We start from the raw sequence: 17,073 nt of genomic DNA on the forward strand, positions 1-17,073 counted from the left end.
TGTGCTGGGAAATGAAGGGGGGCAGTGTCTGGCCAAATGTGCTTTGATTTATCTGACCCCAAAATATACCCCTCCTTTCTGCTTTCCTCCCCTCAAAATCATTTGAAAGTTTGGTTAACGTCAAAGCATGGCTGAGTTCTTGAGACCCTTGTAATTTGGAAGGGTTTGAGTTCTTAGAAAGGGCATTCAGAGAAATCTTGCCCCACCTTTAAGCCCAAGGCTTTGTCACGTGGTTTTCTTCTAGTTAATAGGGTTAAATTAAGGCAAGGATATGATGACATTGGTTCAGTGACAAAGCTAACTACCTCTGCAACCCATGGAAGCATCCATTTCCTGCAGTGAACATTTTCATGCAGATGATATACCCTACTCAATGTTTCTGCCCTCCAAAAATTAGCTTTATTTTTCTAGGAAACCACTATTTGAGTGTAGGAATAGAATTATTTCACTATCTGTGCCCCATCCCCTGCTCCATTGTCTGCAAAGATCACTTCTTTAATAATGTATTTAAGGCCCACAACTGTACTATGTAAAGAGTGTTGAAGATGAGCTCACTTACAGACTGTTTAGGACTCTTAGACAGAGAGATGACTTCATATAAGAGGATCTTGGGTGTAGATGACAGGAAAAAGTCTCAGAGGTGTCCTGTGTTTGTCAAGAAGGATTTAGACCTCATTGCTCCAGTATATATATATATATATATATATATATATATATATATATATATATATATTGGAATTTATGACAGACTAGAGAAAAGAAAACCACTGTTTTAGATTTTCTTTTTTCTTTTTTCCTTTTTTCTTTTTTTTTGTCTTTTATTTATTTATTTATTTTTATTTACATATTTTCCTCAATTACATTTCCAATGCTATCCCAAAAGTCCCCCATACCCTCCCCCCCCCACTTCCCTACCCATCCATTCCCATTTTTTTTTTTTTTTTTTTTTTTTTTTGGCCCTGGCGTTCCCCTGTACTGGGGCATATACAGTTTGCGTGTCCAATGGGCCTCTCTTTCCAGAGATGGCCGACTAGGCCATCTTTTGATACATATGCAGCTAGAGTCAAGAGCTCCGGGGTACTGGTTAGTTCATAATGTTGTTCCACCTATAGATTTTCAAGTCTCATCATAGACAGTGGTCAGCGGTCAGCCTGTTGATTGTTGGGAGCAAAGCCCCGTCTGCAGCATGTGTGTGGGAGATAGAAAAAGCTGGATCAAGTGTCTAGGCTTTGAACTTCTTATCAGCATGAACTGGTCTTACCCCTACTTCTTGCTCCTCCACAGCCTTTACTGAAGTCTACCAAGCCCAACTGCCACGGACTTCCTTTTCTGTTATGCTTCAGCCTCCCTACCTGCTTCGAAGTTCCCTTGATATGTTGAGTTTCTTTCACAGGTTGTGATTTTGTTGCGCATCTTTGTACATGGTGACCACCAGAGGGAGCCCCTGGACTGAGGGTGAGAGCAGTAAGCAGGCATGTGCTGAACCTGGTTAATTCTTCCAGGGAATCATGAACTAGGCTTTTAGATGAGTTTCAGGCAAACTTGTCTCTTTCTTTTTCTGCTACGTGTGTGCATACCTGTGCGCATGCATGCATGCATTTGTGTCTGTTAGTGTGCATCCTTGTATGTTAATTTGTGTCTGTGCTTGGGTGTTTCTTTTTATGCATGTGTGTGGGGTGGTGTGTTTGCATGTGTGTGTGTGTGTGTGTGTGTGTGTGTGTGTGTGTGTGTGATAGTCAAAAGGCTTCTATGATGAGTTATTTTAGTGTTAAGTCCAAATGTTGATGCTAGAAGCCCTTCAGAGGTTTACAGGTCTTGAAAGCCACTAACCACAGTAATCAATAAATTTCTTCATAAAGTGTATTTAAAGACAGTACTGTATCCAGGAAATCCAGCATCATTTTCCTTTATAGAAAGTGGGTTTACATCCAGTTACAAGATAGTGTATTCACAAAGTGACCACTCTAACACACTATCTTCAAGACACTTCGGAGAAGCAGTGAATGACAGAGCAGATTCTACTTGTTCTGTCATTGCAGAACATGTTGTTCTACAAGGTTAGAAATCACAAATCATATAAGTTCCACATCCATGGAAATACCATCAACATCAATGATGAGTTCCCAACGGATCACAGTTATTGCAGAAGATTAAGTGAATTCAAGAAAAGGGTTTTTTTTTTTTTTTCTTTCATACTTTTAAGAGAAAGGGAGAGGGAGAAAGAACATGAAGATTGGTGGATAGGGAGGAGATAGGGGTATGGGAAGGGGGAAGGGATCCAGAAGGAATTGGGGTAGTGAAAAATAATATGATCAAACATTTGAAAATATTTTAATAGAAGATAAATATTAAATGGTATGGGTACATAATTGTCACCTCTACCTCTATTTTTATAAATACCCGTTCTGTGGATGATTATGCAAAAGGCTTAAGTTTTCCACAACGAATTGCAAAATCAGACTTCTCCTCCACCAAGATTCATGAAGAAATAATGAAGAGAAGATAACTAAAACCAAGTGAAATAAATTCAAAGGACAGGTGTAAGGTTATTTCATTCCTCAAGCTATGTACCATGGATTCTTTGATATTTTGCTCAAGGTGGGTTGTAAGTTTTGTTCTGGTTTTCCCAACAGCAGAGCATAATGAGTAAAATATGATTTAGTGTGTGATTTATAGGCAGGCCTAGCCACATAATTTTCTGGCCTCGGTGCAAAATGAAAATGTGGGGTCCCTTATTCAAAAAGCTGGAAAAATGCCACTCCATGTAATAAAACATGAAACTTTTCCCTTTCTTCCACGCTCTCACTCTGAACCTGTCATGGTGCTTTTTATTTGTTATTTAATAGTATACTCCCTGGGGCAGGGGATGCTGGCTGGACAAACGCAGACTCTCAGGAACTGTTAGCCTCAGCCCTGACTGGGTGACTGGCTCTGCTGTTGCTGTGTTTTTCAGACATGCACATTGTGTTTGCCATAGGGACAGGAAGTAGGTCGATTCCTCCCATGCCCTCTGCTACAACCTTCAAAGAACTGCAAATCCTGGGTTGGAACGAAGCAGGAGGTTTGCTTTCCAGACCCCACAAATGCTGCCAGCCAACACAGAGGCCACCTCTGCTGTGTTTCACCACAGGGTTCATAACTGCCAGACCTGGATCTTCCCTGAGTGTGCAAACCCTCCCTGGGTGTGGAGAGAACATTGGCTTGGAAAGCAGAGGACAGGCAGTGCTTGGGTGCAAAGGACCAAGAGTTATCATCAGTGTCTGGGTGGAGTGATAAGAGAAAGTTTGGCTATAAACAGAACAACCTAACACAAAATGAACAGAAGCCAGAAATGTATTCCTCTGGGGGAGGGGGCAGGGGAGATGAAGATGTGGGCTGGATGTCTAAATGATCAGGAATTTGTCACTGTTTTTCACTTAAAAGTACAAATTTTAGCAGTGTATGGTAATATATATATATATATATATATATATATATATATATATATATATATATTCAAACATTTGGAAGGCAGAACAAAGAAGATTGTGCCAAATGTGAGGCTATCTTGATATACATAGGATCTGTTTGGAAAGATCCAGACTGGCCAGGATGATATAGCAGACCACACTTCAAAAACAAGCAAAAGAAGACTTAATTATACTAATGTAAAGATTCATTTTTGTCATAATATCAAAACAGTTGAGTGGTGAGCATTAAATTGCAAACCTGAGTGCTTTCTGGGGGAGAAATCCTGTAGAATTGCACAGGGCACATGCTCAGGAAGCCAGTCCTGCGTCCTGCCTACAGGCTCTGCAAATTCAAAACATAACAGGAAACACTGATTGCTAAAGAGACATCCATTTGGCCTTGACACTGAGAATGGAAATGTCAGATAGGTTTCTTCTAGGTGTCTATTTCAGGAAGATGCTATGAGTGCTGCATGTTGGGAATTGGCATTCCCCATGCCTCCTTAATTCTTAAATTCATATATTATAAAGGAAGTCTGGCTCCGTGTAATGTTGTTTGGATGTAGGTTCCTCGGATGTGGGTAGGTGGCAGGGGAGCTTTCCTGAATGGGTTTCCGACTTTATAACAGATACTTCCAAGTGCTGCTGTGAATAACAAGGGAAAGGGGATTGGTGTAGACGGAACTTAGTTTGCTATCCAGAAGACTGGGAGTATATTCTGAATGACCAAGCACCTAATATAACGAGTTTCTTTGAATTTAGAGGAAAAGAAAAGAAGATGGGGGCATGTTGATTATTATAGTCATAGAAGTCTGTATGTACAGATGCATGTACATGCAACCTGCTATCTCCATTCTATTGTTTGTGTGCATATAGTTTTAAGGCTGCCCTCACTGTATTGGACAACCAATGAAGTGACTCATCCCTGGTTGTATCTTGATTTAAGCTTGAGACCTTAAAGTCTGATTACTTAGCATCAATTGAATTTTGTTAGCTAAGCACTTTAATGTGTCTATTGGTTATAGCTACTCCATCTGTATATGATATATCTTCTTTATAACTCTGCAAAATCTTTAATAGCCTACTGTGCTTTATGTGACATGCTAGACTAGTGTCAGATTATTAAGCATTGTTGGGGGAGGGACAGTAACTTACAGTTGATAGTTAAAACAAAAAAATCTTGAACCTTGATATTTCCTCACTGATGTAGTCTTTCCTCTTATTTTCACATAGGAAATAGGAGTGCAGAATCTGACGTGTATCTGTATCTGAGGTATTTCTACTGCAAGAGAATTTGGTTCATAGGTGCGAACTTACTCTTCTGCCCCATAACAACAGGGTATCATAATTGCAGCACTCAGGATAAGAGAGAGAGTTTTGTTCATGAGTTGGTCAGGCTTGAGCACAGCACAATAGTAGAGCAATTCCCTAGAATGCGTATGGGCTTGGGTTCTATTCCCAAGATGTTCAGAACTCTTCCCTTTCCCTTTCCCTTTCCCTTTCCCTTTCCCTTTCCCTTTCCCTTTCCCTTTCCCTTTCCCTTTCCCTTTCCCTTTCCCTTTCCCTTTCCCTTTCCCTTTTCCCTTCCCCTTCTTCTTTCTTCCTCCTCCTCCTCCTCCTCTTCCTCCTCCTCCTCCACCTCTTCCAATATACAAAGAAAGATCAGGTTATCTCTGAAAAAAGGAGCATACACCTTTTTGTCTTTATTGCCCTCCATTAAAAACACTAGATCCCTGGGTACAACAAATTAATATCTATTTTATTTTATTTTATTTTATTTACATTTCAAGTGGTGAATTAATATCTATTAATCCAGATTTGATCTATGCATTTCTTAAGCCAAATAGGCAGATAATGAAGGAATAAAAATGGTAATCTTTATTCAGTAAATAACACTTGGAATCATTCCATATCAGTTAGAATGAGACCATAATTCACAATTATTTTTAGTTGAAAGTGTTATTCCTGAGAACAGTTGACTGGGAAGTTATTGATTATCAACACAATTTATTGAAATAATATCACTTCAAGAAAATGCACAGGGATGCTTCCCTTTAAGCATCACCTTTCAGTAGAACTTTGCGTAGGAAAGTTTTCATTGAGGACTTCCACTCCAGTGCATTTCTGAAGTCTGCTTCAGTCCTTAGAATCAGTACATGTTACCTTACCTCTTGTTCCTCTTTCACTGACTGGGGATCTACTACTCATTCACTCTCTACCAACTCTATTCGCCCAAGGTGTCTTGATCACCGCTTGTCCCATAACAGACTCATCCTTCTAAGGTCTTTTGTGATCTACATCCTGCACATTTTCAATCTGTCACTGTTCCAGGTCCATCTAGAATGTTGCTCACAGCCTTCTTTCCTGACAGGTTCTTCCAATCTCTACTTCTCCACTTGGGAAGACCTCATGGCACTCCTTTTCCTCAGCTTCTTTGTTCCTAATGATACTTTCTATAAATTTTCACTTACTACAAACAAACAAACAAACAAACAAACAAACAAACTGGGTTTCTCTTCCCAGTGTTGTTTCAGCAATATGTGCTTGATCAAAATTCTTCTGCTAGATTCTTTGTATCCTGATATTTTCATGTATGTTATATTTTATCTTAATAAATCAGTTAGTTTTTGAAAGACATATGCCCTTTTTTGGGGTACAGAGTGATTAGATAGATGAATTCCTCTGTCCTGCCATTTGCTTACTAAAGCCTAGCTATAAAGATACTCAGCAATTACTGAATTCAGCAGTAAGCAGGTACAATAACATGCCATAATATTTTTGTATTTGTCTGGTTATTGATTTATTATGGGTTATTGACAAACAACAAACTCAAAGGACAGTGAGGACCAAGTTTATTATACCCAAGTGCCTCTCTTCCCTATAAGTTCAAAGTGATTTTAAGAGTGATTAGTGGATTTTTAAAACTGCATCAACACCATAATCCTCTTTCAAAAAAAATGTCAGCGGTCACCTTACAATTGAATGTTGAAGCAAGGATTAAAATGCTGCGTGCGATGGAGGACTTTGCTTGAGTTAACTGGATCACTGCATCTGTGTCCTTGTTAAATATGTTTTCTGAACCATGAGCAAAGCAGGGGTGGGGTGGAAGATCTGAGGCAATGGGCATCAGATGGAGAACTTAAGGGGTAACTTTTCTCGATTGATAGTAGCCAGTGTAACTTACATAAGAGAAACTAACTGGTTTCTCATATGCTGATTACTTAGATAATATTTTCATTTATGTTTTGTATTTTACAAGATTCGATTTCTTACATTTTTCAAAAGATTTTATTCATTATAAACAAGTCCTGTTGGCCTCTAAATCTTATGACAATTGCTTTTGTTACAAAGGCACATTTATCAAAACTCCTTAAATACTGTTAGTTTCTACACAGGTAAGAATTAGTCCTTAAATTGTAAGAAAGAGAACTTTACATTTTCATAAAGACTAAAAGACAATATATGTGTATGGACTTTCTGTAGAATTAGCCATTTCCCTCCGCTCAAAGTGTATTTCACTGACAGTCCACAAATTTCCTTGTCGTTTATAAACATAAATCTCCCTTAAGGGCCATTAAAATTATTTTGCTAATTTATTAGCTAACCATGGTGGATTGGGAAGAAAGCCATGGACTTTGTGTAGATGACAGCCCATGTTTTTCTTCACTCAAAGAAGAGAGGGGAGCTATGGGTAGAAGTGCTTTGTTCAGCATATTCTACTGATAATCAGAGCTCAGGCTGTAAACTACAGACACTCAGAGAGGCTGCCTTTTGAGTCACTTTTCCTTGTATTTCATCTCAGCTACTCCACTTTTAGGATTGCTTGAACTCTTCTTCACCATCAGATAGAGTGTCCGTACTCTTAATTTCCTTAAAATCATTGGGTGTTCATAAACGGACAGGAGAGTAAATTAACATGGCAAATGATCTTCTTGAATACTGGAGAAAGAATATTTTCTAGGTATTTTCTACATATAAGGCTCTGTGTTTGAAGCTTTCTATTCTATACTCAAAAATTATATGTGTTGATATGTTAAGGTATATTTAATATGTAAAAATGTATCTATAAAACATCACTATGAAAATACAAATTTCTAAGATTACTTAGAAATTAAAATCCTGAAAGCAGAGATTAAATATCTTTCTCTGGATATATATAATAATAATTAGAGATAGGGTTCAAGTTATTTCTGATGTCAAATACACTCTGTCACGTTTGCTACTACTACCAAAAAGTGGGGAGCCTTCTGACAAAATGAACTGAAAGTGTCACTACTGCCAAGAATTGTGAGGAAAGGGTGAAGAAGAGGAAGAAGAAAGATATAGATACCAGAATTTTACACTATGGAAAGTTTTCTGAATCCAAGCACCAAGGGGATTACCAAAGCTGAAATTTTTGAAATGTCCTCTTTGAGATCATCCAGTACAAAAGTGCTTCTTCCATTTACAATGGAAGAGTGAACAAATATGATCAACGAATATTTGAGGTCTAGTTTTCCCTTACTATGTTTTTTAAAGCACAATAGTATTCTCTAGTCCTATAAATCTTCATCCGTATAATTAAATGAATTCAAGCCTGTGATGCTTGTCATTTCTAATGTCTTTGATGGGTTTCCCTCATTTTATAGTTTTTACTTTCTAAAAAAAAACATTACGTTTATTTATGTAGTGTGAGTGTGTGTGTGGGGGGGGGGTAAAGCTGCAGCACTTTCATGAGGATGTACTAGGAAGCTTTAGTCTAGAGAATTCCCCACAATGTATCGTGCTATTGCTCCCTTGTTGGAGATACAATTTTGTTTCTCTCTGTTTTCTTCATTGTTAGTGTCTCCTGTCATTATGCCTTCCTGGAGCAGTAGCCAGGAATCTGTATCTCACAAGGAACTTGGGTTTCCCATTGTCTAATAGCTCTCTTAGAAAAATGTATCCCAACAAATTACTTGTAAAAATCAATCAAATAAAAATCTCATCATCTGGACAATTACAGTTAAATAGAGAATTCAAAAAGGGTCTTGTTGCCAAGGAAGTCATTATTGCAAAGAGTTCACAAATACTCATATAAAGAACAGTAGCAGAAGAATACATTTCATGGCTCCCAAAGAAAGTAGAAATAAAAAGAAAAGCTTATAAAATCCTACATTATGGAACAGTGGAGAGACTGAGACTTGAGTCGGGACTTCTTGGAAGGTTGGAGCCTTTTGTAAAGTCTGAGAGATTATGGAAGGGTATGGGTATGAAGATATGTATTCTTGTAACTATATTTAGCCTCTCCCATGAGCACTTTTGGGTAGTGAATCCTGCCCTGAAGACCGAGGATTTTGCATTGGACATTGCTTGGATATAGTCACGGGGTGAGAGAGTTGAGAAAGTCGGAGAAACAGTGGCACAAAGGGAGATCACTAAGATTGTAAGAATATTTCAGGCCCTCTTCCTAGAAAGAAATAACAGTGATCCCATGAATTTAGTAGTCCTTTGTGTTGTATTTTACTCTTTATCTGGCTTTCCAGAAGGGGCATGTAGACAAGGGTATTGAGAAGTCTTTTTTCATTCCAGCAAATTGGATATTTCCTAGATTCAAGTTAAAATACAAAAAGCAGGGGGGAGACTCAGAAAGCAAGAACCAAGTGACCCACAACAATGAAGTTTTAGAAGTATCTTAAAAATAAGTCATGCTAATTTAATGTAACAATATTATGCTTTTGGAGCTAAGAGCCATAACATATGGCAATGAGAAACTTGTTGCCAAAGGAAACTAGAAAAAGCCTGTCCATTCACTAAATTATCACTAGAGGGGGTGGTTGCATGCAGATAAGGTTCAGGTCCTGGGCCATTATCACACCCTTTTGCAGTGAAAACTTCCCACCTCCATTAGCAGTAACAGTTTCTTGTTGTTGTTGTTGTCGCTATGGGAATCGCCTACCAAGGAGTAAATATGTCTACAATAGCCGTAGACACTTTTATTTCTCATCCTTTTTTAGTGCGTGGCAGCCTCAGAGCAGTCCATCTGCAGCTTGATGCTGCTCACTGGCCTGTTAAGTCTGGGGAGCACAAGTCATCTATTATTGCTCAATGGTAACACTGCACACAGCTCTGTTCACACACTGTGGTGCATTGTAAGCTCTCTTCTCTATGGAGAGAGAGAAAGTTGGAAAAAAGAAACTGGTTTGCCCCTCCCCCTCCCCCTCCCCCTAGCTGGGTCCCCTCTCTAACAACAGCTGAATCATTAAATGTGGATAACTCATGAATCTTTCTTTATCAGTCTAGTAGACACTCATGCTTAAGTGTTGAGAATACCAATTTAATTGGGTGTAAATGGCACTGACAAAAAGAATCATTAGATTTACTGTTTGGAGCTCAAAGGTAACTGTGTGAGTTACCTGCCACATGATTAAATTAATTGGGCTTTCTAAAAGGTATAAGTTTAAATAAAAACTATGATTGAACTTCAGGGTCAGTGGCATAAATTAAAGTGTATCCAGACTGTTTAGTTTGTCCAAGAGAGAACTCTAAGTTAGCTCTTCCTATCCAGGGAAGTTAATTGAGCAGAGAATAGGGCGATTATTACTAGTTGCAAGTAATTTCATGTCCTCTCTTACTACTGTAGTTGAGTATGTAATTAACTACGCAGTTTAACAGCTCCTGGGCTGTGGTTAGTTGCTCAGTGGTAAGGCACTTGCTTAACTTGTGGAGTGCTTTCTAGCACTGAAACAAAGAAAGAACTAACTACAGGAAAAATTTCAGAGATCTCCTCTGTATTGAGATGTCGACAATCAAGGGAGCATTAACACCTTGAAACCTGGTCCTAGTCCAGTGGGAAACTAAAAGAGTGGAGACAACAGCAGAGATACCTAAGTCCATCACCTCTCTGGCCTATCAGCCTCTTCTCAGACTCAATGAAGGAGGGATACTCTTTCCCACAGAACTGGTAGGGGAAGGACCAAAACTTGAGACATGATTCTTTGAGGTCAGACCCAAGTCAGTTGACTCATCATATATCTTTGAATGTATTCACATAATAGACATTCAATATATTTGTGTTCTGTAAATGAGACTATAAATGAATGGATGGCAGAATAATGTCCTGGGAGATAAAATCTGAGGATTCTTAGTTAATATGTTCAAAGGGAAAGACACTGAGTACTTACTGAATCTTAGAGCAGTGTACCTGGATGAAAAATAACACTCATACTTTAACTTAAGCTTCCAGGTTTTATCCTTTGTTGAACTACACTTTGATTTATCACTCTAGACATCAGTATATTTAAATAATAAAGCAAATAAATACTCATCTGTAGGGCAGCAAGAAAATAATGTGTAAATCATTCGGAAGTAAAGAAATGAAATAACTGGCTATGGAACCTCTCTGGGAGTTGACATCTTTGTGGAGAATTGTTAGCCTTTCCTTGAAACATACATTTGGGTTCCTGGCATCAAGGAAGTTTTGTAATTTCTCCAGAGGACATTTCCTTGGGAATTTCAAAGATGCAAAACTCCAAATGGTGTAGGGGTGCTTGAGTTGTGAGGCATCCCAACGCAAGCATCAGCAGTGCTGCTAAGATGATGTTGGTCAGTCTTGGCTTCTTGTCACTGGGGCCTCAGGGTGTCTACTTAACTGGAAACACATTCTGCAGTTACAGCCAAGAGGGGCGACCTTTCCCCAAATGGTTCTTGTTTTGTGATTCAGCATGTGAGTCATTTGGTTAATAACAATTTCCTGTCTGTCCCAGACACCCCTTGGGAAAATTGGATCTTCTGATTTGGAGAGAAATCCTTGGCCCAGTTTTTAAGGGCATTGTGAGATTGTCAGTGAAGTGAAGGCTCTAGGGACTTTCTGTATTTTACTGGGCTGCACAGGAGTGGGGGAATTACAATAAGACAGCAGACTGCAACACCACATTACCTTCTACTTATCGCTATAAAAGACCGTTTGAAAGTATGGGCAGAGTGTCATGGTACTCCACTATTGAATGGTTACAAAGGTTACAACTGAATTTTCATTGTGATACTGTCAAGAACTCCCTCACTCTTTGCTGCCTCTCACCTTTTTATTTATTTTTTTAATATCTGTCATTCTTGATTCTTCTTCCTTCTACCATGGCATGACATAAGCTGGAAGGGTTTTTTTTTTTGTTTGTTTGTTTGTTTGTTTGTTTGCCAGGTGCCTATTCTTAATCTTTTGACATGCTAACTATCAGAACTTTAAAAATAAAGTTTTGTTCAATATAAATTAGTGAGTCTCAGGTAGACTGAGGAAATGACTCAGAAATAAAATCTATCCACTCATTCTTGCTACATACGATAAACTTTGATTTACTCTCAGCATTTACCCTATGCCACTCTTGTGTATTAAACACATGATTGAGGGAGAATGGATTTGCTAACAATCCTGGGTTGAGAATCACAGTATTAGCTAATTCTCATCTACATACATCCTCAGGTTAGGGCTGGGCACTTCAATTAGGCTTAAGTTGATATGTATAAAATACTTTCTTGGTTATGCCTACTTAGGTCAATCTTAGCAGAATAAAGGTAGGAATACTGTTAGTTCAGTTGGGAGAAAAATGGCATTTTTTTCCTGCATACAGAGTGGACTACTTTTATAGCTCTGTAAATTATAACCTGCCATACTGTGATCACTTAGGGAAGTTAGTCTAGTGTTAAAGCTGGCATGTCTGAGGAAGCAATGGGCTGGAAAGAAATGGCTACCATCTATTTCTGAGCGAAAACAAAGGTCTTTCTTTCACCACACACATTTACGTTTTACTGTTTGACACAGTTTGAGTTGGGTTTTGTATTATGTCTGATAAAAAATAATTTAAAAATGTAACTTATCATTCAATTGTGTATTTTTTTAAAAGTACTTGTCTTACACATAGGCATAAATATGAAGCATAGTACAATATAACAAAAATCGAAACTTATATGGCAAGTACATTTATGTTATAATAAATGATAGGTGTAAATACATATATACAAAATAGAGTGGAAAGATGGAAGGAGCGATTCTAAAGGTATTTTCATGGTGCAGTCAGGGGCACTCATGCATTGGCATTGACAGTCGAAGAAATTATTAAAGTCTTAAAGTGAAGGAAAACAAGACTGGGAAAGTAGCCAGGCATAAGATGCAAACAATTTTTTCATTTAAGATGGGAAATACTTTTTTCTCGTTGGGGTAGAGGTCTCTTAAGGAATTCAGATCAGTGTGTTCAATTTGAAATCATGTATATTAAAATTTCTTGGCCTTCCAGAGGAGAAGTTAAAGGCAGTGTGGTCAAGAGCCTGAGCAGTACAATTCCTGGATCTTATTATATCGTGTTCTATGTCTTCCTGGTGCCTCAGTTTCTCAGTCTCTCCTTTGAAAAGAAGGATACAATGAGACTACAATGAAGTCCATATATATATATATATATATATATATATATATATATATATATATATATTACAGTCAGTATTGTATAGATGTGCAATATTTAAATTTTTCGTTTCCTTGCTGATTTCAATTTTTCTTTTTCTTCTCTCTCTCTCTCTCTCTCTCTCTCTCTCTCTCAAGAAAGAGTTTCTCTTTGTAGCCCTGGCTGTCCCAGAACTCACTTTGAAGATCATGCTGGCCTTGAACTCACTGATCTCCCTGCCTCTGCTTCCTGCTCTGATCTCCATGCCTCTGCTGGGATTAAAGGCATGAGTCTCTACTGCCTGGCTGCCGATTTCAATGTCTAATGATAACCCTGTGAATGCATTGCCTCAGGCTTGTTGAACAATTTATAGCTGCTTTTAAAAATGGTCAGCCAGGTGCTTTGGTAGACAATGTGAGATCTCAGTCTTAAAGCTTAGTTCTAAGCTTCAGCCATTATTATGCTTGTACTTTAGTGAAATCTGTCCAGGCTGTTGAAAGAAGCTAATTTAGTTTTTCGAAGCTATGTAAAAGCACACAAAGAAATAACAACAATGGATACCTACAAATGTTGCCTGCTGCTAAATAACCATGGAGTTTCTAAGAAATAATTCCAATATAGTTCATTCCACTATAAGTGGGTTAGTCAGGATCACATAGATTATCAAATTATACATTGTCCCATGGGGCAGCAAATGATAATTCTAGTGCTTTTCAGTTTACTTTGCCACTGCACCTGCACACTTGGTACATCAACTTACCTGCTAGAAGCATGTGTAGATGCATAAACTGCTATACACATACATATATCAATGACTAGCCCAATCATTATCAGAGAGGCTTAACTCAGCAATTGATGGGAGCACAGGCAGAGACCCAGAGCCAAACATTAGGAGAAGCCAGGGAAACCTGAGAAAGAGGGGGAGGGAGGATTGTAAGGGCCAGAGGATTCATTTGAAGACACCAGGAGAACACATCCCAAAGACTAAACTTAGCAGGGCTCATAGGAGCTCACAGAGACTGAAGTGAAAATCACAGAGCCTGCATGGGTCTGTGTATGTACTAGGTCCTCTGTATGTTTGTCATGGTTGTGTAGCTTGATATTCTTGTGGAGCTCCGAACAGTTGGAGTGGGATTGTTGCTGACTCTTTTGCCTGCTCTTGAGACTCTATTACTCCTACTAGATTGCCTAGTTCAGCCTTGATCTGAGGGTTTGTGCCTAGTCTTACTGTAACTTGTTGCACCGTATTCGGTTGATATTTGTGGGAAGTCTGCTCTTTTCTGAACGGAAATGGAGGAGGAGTGGGTCTGGAGGAAAGGGGAAATGGGGAGAGCACTGGGAGAAGTGGAGGGAGGGGGACAACCAGGGTCAGAATGCAATGTATGTCAAAATAATAAATAAATAGATAAATAAATCATAAGCTTATGATAATAATGCCAATGATAATAGTATCTAAGTAAGGTGTTTTCTTAAAATATGACTGATACCTTAATACATGACTGATATACTTAATATGTGAGTGATATTTAATATGCGACTGATACTTAATACATGACTCCTAAGAGGAAGCTGTCTTTGTTTTAACGTTATTTATAATGTTCTTACACATTCATGCTTCATCTTATGATACTTGTACTACTATTGAATTTCACTTGATTGTAAAAATTAGACAGTGCATTGAATACTCTTTTTTTTTAAATACCTTTACAGATAAACAGAAAATACCAGCTGGATATGACTTCATCTGTGAATCCTGAATTTAGTTTTAAGATGATTCTCTTCTTCACTTAGCATATATGCACCAAGCATATTTCTTTTTATTTGAGAGACTGCAACTGCTCTCGCTTCTGTGACTCTAAGGAATCAGAGTGCTTCCCTGCCTAGACTGGCAAGGGCAAGCTACAAGGCTGCACGTTGTAATATATATATATATATTCAAATCCTGTAGCTCATCATGCAGACACTTGTTCTGTCATCTTACCTTGGCTGCTTCCCCAGAGCCAGAAAGTACTAGAGGTAGGAGAGTCCCATAAATCCCTTAGCAGGGATTTCATCTTATATTTGGTTCCTGGAAAAGTACTATACTGTTGACATCACATAGACCATCGTGCTAGTGTCCATTTGCATCAGAGGAGCCCTTTTTTATGGAGTGTCAGCTACTGCAAAGCACATGGCAAGGGCAGGTAGAGATGTTGGGTAGTTAAAGCTGAAAATATACCAAATTGTTCAAAACTCAGTAATGGCCTTGCCATTCCACCTTCTTGATGGATTCATGGAACAAAGGACATTTTCTTAGAGATACAGCAAATAAGGAGGTTTTTGTACTGTGTCCTAGAAGAATATTGTAATTTGTTGATGTTTCTCATGACTGGCAAAATTGCCCTGCAGTTATTTACTGTATATTTCCACTAAATTCTATATCCCTGGGTAAAATAATTTACAGAGACTATGAAAAATTCCCAGTAACAACCATAACTATGAGTAGTAAGGGCCAATATGTCTCTGATCTGTAAAAGGAGAGAGGGGCACACTGTCTTTAACAAGGAGATAGGAAGCCATGGTTAGAGCAATAATGGCAGAGCAATAGCTGCCAGACTTCTGTATCCAGGTCAAAAGCATATTCACAGCTTAGAATTCCACTACAAATGTAAATTGAAACAATCAGACTCAGAACTGACTTAGATATCCTTGGAGTGTAACAGAACCATCTATGGTTTATCAAGCCTTCTTGTTGTGTCTGAGGTACACAAAAATCTAAGAACCACTGCATGAAAGTATCTATTTCAAACACCTAATTAGTTAATGCCAATAAAAATACTGCATACATAATTATTGCTTATTTAGAACTTTCTAACACTGTGTTGATTCTACGTCTGATTACTGGTGTTATTTCACATTATAGAGAATCAGACATAATTAAAAGCACCAGCTGATCAACAGACCAGTTGTCAAAATCTAATGTGAGAGGAGATGGTGCGCTATATCCTGAGAAGGCAGCCTGGCAATGGAAATAGCTGAGATGAGTAAGTCTGGCGAACAGCTGGGTATCTCCTATGTCCACTCTTTTGTATCAGATTGTGAAAGTTCAACACTGCACAGAAATCTGACTCACATCAGGAAGAGTTTAGATAGGGCCTGAGCCTCTGCTGTTTTGCCTTTGAGGGGAAAACAAATACCGTCTTCCTGTACTCTCAGAGAAATTTGTACAAGCATTGATTGCCCTTGACGATAACACCAATAGCCAAAGGATAAATACTGACAACTGGCGAATGATATGGTTTGTACAGAGTGTGGATTTTCTACACAGCATGAAAATCAGAACATATTTTTTTTAATGAAGAAAAGAGGAAGTTAAGATGAACATTCTTGTTTGGTGAGTCCTTTCTGAGTTCAGTTACATAGTTCATCGCAAAGCTGGTATCCTTGACTCTAAATGTTGAAATTATTTAATTCTGACCCTGGGTTTCTACCCGCCCCTACATCTCCGGTTTGATCATTCAGTTCCCAGATAAAAGACACACACAAACTTTATATTACAGTAATCCTTAATCAGCACTAGAGCCTGGCAGATATCGAGAGTCTATGCTATTAGAATCTACTCTCCATTTGATAACCCCAAGTTATTATCATTTCATCTGGGCTGCTCTTAACCCCAATTGACCAGCCCTCAGGACCATACTCTCTTAAAGTTACCTAAGTCATGGCTGATTCTCCTCCATTGCCTTCTCTCTCATCATCAGCATCAGCCTACACTAAATACATATCAGAATATTCAAGTTTTGGAAAAGTAAGACTCCACAGTACATTAATACAATCCTGTTACCTGTCTCTACGAACCACTAGAAACCATGACTGTAGATTCTGACCAACCTATCTGCCCCGTATGGTTCACTCCTCGCTCTTCTGTATCTTTGCTTATCCTGCTCACCTTCTCTAGAATGACTAGTGTCTCACTTAACAGCTCAGGATGTGATGCTTTCCTTCTTTACAAATAGCATTTAGACTTAATTTCTTCTTCCAGCTACAGTTCAATTATTGGATGGATCCTTGCAGCATCGAAAAAACTGTTTTTACCATGTAAACGGGAGATATAAACTGTTAAGATTAAGAATACTTCACTAAACGCATATTACTATTTTCCCAGTAATATTTATTTTTAATGTCATATTAAAATATGACATTAAAATTATATATAATATAATTTTATATATTCCCCTGTAATATTTATTTTTAAT

The sequence above is a fragment of the Mus musculus genome, chromosome 15 (assembly GCF_000001635.26).
Source record: "Mus musculus strain C57BL/6J chromosome 15, GRCm38.p6 C57BL/6J".
In the NCBI taxonomy this organism is placed as follows: Eukaryota; Metazoa; Chordata; class Mammalia; order Rodentia; family Muridae; genus Mus; species Mus musculus.